The sequence below is a fragment of the Arachis hypogaea genome, chromosome 16 (assembly GCF_003086295.3).
Source record: "Arachis hypogaea cultivar Tifrunner chromosome 16, arahy.Tifrunner.gnm2.J5K5, whole genome shotgun sequence".
NCBI classification, from domain to species: Eukaryota; Viridiplantae; Streptophyta; class Magnoliopsida; order Fabales; family Fabaceae; genus Arachis; species Arachis hypogaea.
In genome coordinates, this window is record NC_092051.1 from 50,097,819 (window position 1) to 50,102,616 (window position 4,798).

General features: G+C 35.7%; 1 non-coding gene across 1 annotated transcript; it reads left to right on the forward strand.

Annotated features, from left to right (window-relative positions):
• The first annotated feature begins 711 nt into the window (after positions 1-711).
• Positions 712-819, forward strand: LOC112761343 (small nucleolar RNA R71). Its single transcript, XR_003181743.1, has one exon. It is a non-coding gene; the product is annotated as a small nucleolar RNA R71 (small nucleolar RNA).
• The last annotated feature ends 3,979 nt before the right edge of the window (positions 820-4,798 follow it).

Genomic DNA, 4,798 nt, shown 5'->3' on the forward strand with positions numbered 1-4,798 from the left:
ACTTGGGAGAGTACTAGGAGGAATTTCAGTGATCCTCTTACTCAGCTGGCCCACTTGTGCTTCCAAATTTCTAATGGAAGACCTTGTTTCATTCATGAAACTCACAGTGGCCTTAGATAGATTAGAGATTAAATTTTCTAAGCTAGATAGATTCTGCTCAGAATTCTCTGTCTGCTACTGAGTGGATGATGGAAAAGGTTTACTATTGTTAAACCTGTTTCTTCCACCATTATTAAAACCTTGTTGAGGCTTTTGTTGATCCTTCCATGAGAGATTTGGGTGATTTCTCCATGAGGGATTATAGGTGTTTCCATATGGTTCACCCATGTAATTCACCTCTGCTATTGCAGGGTTCTCAGGATCATAAGCTTCTTCTTCAAAAGATGCCTCTTGAGTACTGTTGGATGCAGCTTGCACTCCATTCAGACTCTGAGAAATCATATTGACTTGCTGAGTTAATATTTTATTCTGAGCTAATATAGCATTCAGAGTATCAATTTCAAGAACTCCCTTCCTTTGAGGCGTTCCATTACTTACAGGATTCCTCTCAGAGGTGTACATAAACTGGTTGTTAGCAACCATGTCAATGAGTTCTTGAGCTTCTGCAGGCATTTTCTTTAGGTGAATGGATCCACCTGCAGAAGTATCCAGTGACATCTTTGATAACTCAGACAGACCATCATAGAATATATCCAGGATGGTCCATTCTGAAAGCATGTCAGAAGGACACTTTTTGGTCAGTTGCTTTTATCTCTCCCAAGCTTCATAGAGGGATTCACCTTCCTTCTGTCTGAAGGTTTGAACATCCACTCTAAGCTTACTCAGCTTTTGAGGAGGGAAGAACTTGGCTAAGAAAGCCGTGACTAGCTTATCCGAAGAGTTCAGGCTATCTTTGGGTTGAGAGTCCAACCACACTCTAGCTCTATCTCTTACAGCAAACGGGAAAAGCATGAGCCTGTAGACTTCAGGATCTACTCCATTAGTCTTAACATTATCACAAATCTGCAAGAATTCAGTTAAGAACTGAAAAGGATCTTCAGATGGAAGTCCATGAAACTTGCAGTTTTGTTGCATCAGAGAAACTAATTGAGGTTTCAGCTCAAAATTGTTTGCTCCAATGGTAGGGATGGAGATGCTTCTTCCATGTAAATTGGAATTAGGTGCAGTAAAGTCACCAAGCATCCTCCTTGCATTATTATTATTTTCGGCTTCCATCTCCTCTTCCTGTTCGAAAATTTCTGAAAGGTGCTTGCTGGATTGTTGTAATTTAGCTTCTCTTAGTTTCCTCTTCAGAGTCCTTTCAGGTTCTGGATCTGCTTCAACAAGAATATTCTTGTACTTGTTCCTGCTCATATGAAAAAGGAGGGAACAGAAAAATAATAATAGGGATCCTTTTTGCCCAGGTATAGAAGTTCCCTTAGGTGAGTGGAAGAAAAGAATGTAATGTGAAGAAGGGAAGAAGGGAAAATTCGAACACAGATGGAAGAGGGGGTTCGAATTTGGATGAGATGAAGTATTAGTAGATGAATAAATAAATAGAAGGAGATGAGAGAGAGGGAGGATTTTCGAAAATAAAATTTTGAAAAGGGGTTAGTGATTTTCGAAAATTAGGAATGAAATCAAATTAAAATTAAAAAATTGAAACAATTAGTTAATTAAAAAGAATTTTTGAAAAAGAGGGAAGAGATTTTCGAAAATTAGAGGGAGAGAGTTAGTTAGGTAGTTTTGAAAAAGATAAGAAACAAACAAAGAGTTAATTAGTTAGTTGAAACAAATTTGAAAATCAATTTTGAAAAGATAAGAAGATAAGAAGTTAGAAAAGATATTTAAAATCAAATTTTGAAAAAGATATGTTTTAAAAAGATAAGATAAAAAGATATTTTTGAAAAGATATGATTGAAATTAGTTTTGAAAAAGATTTGATTTTTAAAATCACAATTAATGACTTGATTCATAAGAAATCACAAGATATGATTCTAGAACTTAAAGTTTGAATCTTTCTTAACAAGCAAGTAACAAACTTTAAATTTTTGAATCAAAACATTAATTGTTGATGATATTTTCGAAAATTATGAGATAAAATTAAGAAAAAGATTTTTGAAAAATATTTTTAAAAATTTTCGAAAATGACTAAGAAAAATGAAAAAGATATGATTTTTGAAAAAGATTTTGAAAAAGATAAGATTTTTAAATTGAAAATTTGATTTGACTCATAAGAAACAACTAGATTTTAAAAATTTTTTAAAAAGTCAACTCAAATTTTCGAATTTATGAGAGAAAAGAGGAAAAGATATTTTTTTGATTTTTGAATTTTTATGATGAGAGAGAAAAACAACAAAAATACTCAATGCATGAAAATTTTTGGATCAAAACAATGAATGCATGCAAGAATGCTATGACTGTCAAGATGAACACCAAGAACACTTTGAAGATCATGATGAACATCAAGAATATGTTTTTTGAAAAATTTTTAATGCAAAGAAAACATGCAAGACATCAAACTTAGAAATCTTTAATGCTTAGGCACTAAGAATTCAAGAATGCATATGAAAAACACCATACAACACAAAATAATATAACATGAAGATCAATCAAGAAGGTTTATCAAGAACAACTTGAAGATCATGATGAATGCAATGCATGAATGAAATTTTCGAAAAATGCAAGATGAGTATGCAATTGACACCAAACTTAAAAATTGACTCAAGACTCAAACAAGAAACAAAAAATATTTTTGATTTTTATGATTTTATTAATTTTTTTGGATTTTTGTATATTATTTTTGAAAAACATGTAGGAAAAAGAAAATAAGAAATCTAAAATCTTTAAGAAAAATTCCAGGAATCTTTCAATATTAGCCCAAAGCTCCAATCAAAGGGTTGGACATGTCTTAATAGCCAGTTAGCTTTAGGATGTAAATCAGGTGGATCAGGAACAGCAGTAGGTGGATTAGCAACAACTAGCTTGCTCTTGATAATGTTGGGTTGGAAGCCCCAGTCCAAATGAATTTAGACATGGCATTACAGCCAGCCAGGCTTCAACATGCTTCATGAAACACTAGAATTCATTCTTAAAAATTCTGAAGAAAAATATATTTTTGAAAACACATTTTTTTTTTCGAAAACATATGAGAAATTTTGGAAAGATTTTTGAAAAATTTTTGAAAATAAAACAAAAAGAAAATTACCTAATCTGAGCCACAAGATGAACCGTCAGTTGTCCAAACTCGAACAATCCCCGACAACGGCGCCAAAAACTTGGTATGCGAAATTGTTACTCTGAGGTTGTAAAATTTGTTGTTCGTTCTCTCCCTGGTAATGGCGCCAACAAACTGGTGCACAGAACCATGGTCCAAACATAACTTCACAACTTCGCACAACTAACCAGCAAGTGCACTGGGTCGTCCAAGTAATAAAACCTTACGTGAGTAAGGGTCGATCCCACGGAGATTGTTGGTATGAAGCAAGCTATGGTCACCTTGTAAATCTCAGTCAGGCAGATATCAAATAGTTATGGAGTTTTCAAAAATAAATAATAAATAAACAGAAAATAAAGATAGAAATACTTATGTATATCATTGGTGAGAATTTCAGATAAGCGTATAAAGATGCTTTCGTTCCTCTGAATCTCTGCTTTCCCGCTGTCTTCATCCAATCAGTCTTACTCCTTTCCATGGCAAGCTTTATGTAAGGGCATCACCGTTGTCAATGGCTACATCCCATCCTCTTGTGAAAAAGGTCCAAATGCTCTGTCACGGCACGGCTAATCATCTGAGGTTCTCGATCATACTGGAATAGGATTCACCCTCCTTTTGCGTCTGTCACTACGCCCAACACTCGCGAGTTTAAAGTTCATCACAGCCATCCCTTCCCAGATCCTACTCGGAATACCACAGACAAGGTTTAGACTTTTCGGATCTCAGGAATGGCCATCCATGGGTTCTAACTTATACCACGAAGACACTAATAACTCGGACTCGGTCCCCTGTATTAGATATCCAAGAGATATTCATTCAATCGAAGGTAGAACGGAAGTGGTTGTCAGGCACGCGTTCATAGGGGAATGATGATGATTGTCACGATCATCACATTCATGTTGAAGTGCGAATGAATATCTTAGAAGCGGAATAAGTTGAGTTGAATAGAAAAACAATAGTACTTTGCATTAATCTTTGAGGAACAGCAGAGCTCCACACCTTAATCTATGGAGTGTAGAAACTCTACCGTTTGAAAATACATAAGTGATGAAGGTTTAGGCATGGCCGAATGGCCAGCCCCCAAACGTGATCAATAGATCAAAAGATAATCCAAAGATGAACTAGAAATCATAAGATGTCTAATACAATAGTAAAAAGTCCTATTTATACTAAACTAGCTACTAGGGTTTACAGAAGTAAGTAATTGATGCATAAATCCACTTTCGGGGCCCACTTGGTGTGTGCTTGGGCTGAGCTTAAAGTTTACACGTGGAGAGGTCATTCTTGGAGTTGAACGCCAGTTTGTAACGTATTTCTGGCGTTCAACTCTGGCTTGTGACATGTTTCTGACGTTTAACTCCAGACTGCAGCGTAGAACTGGCGTTCAACGCCCATTTGCGTCGTCTAAACTCGGCCAAAGTATGGGCTATTATATATTGCTGGAAAGTCCTGGATGTCTACTTTCCAACGCAATTGGAAGTGCGCCATTATGAGTTCTGTATCTCCAGAAAATCCACTTTGAGTGCAGGGAGGTCAGAATCCAACAGCATCAGCAGTCCTTCTTCAACCTCTGAATCTGATTTTTGCTCAAGTCCCTCAATT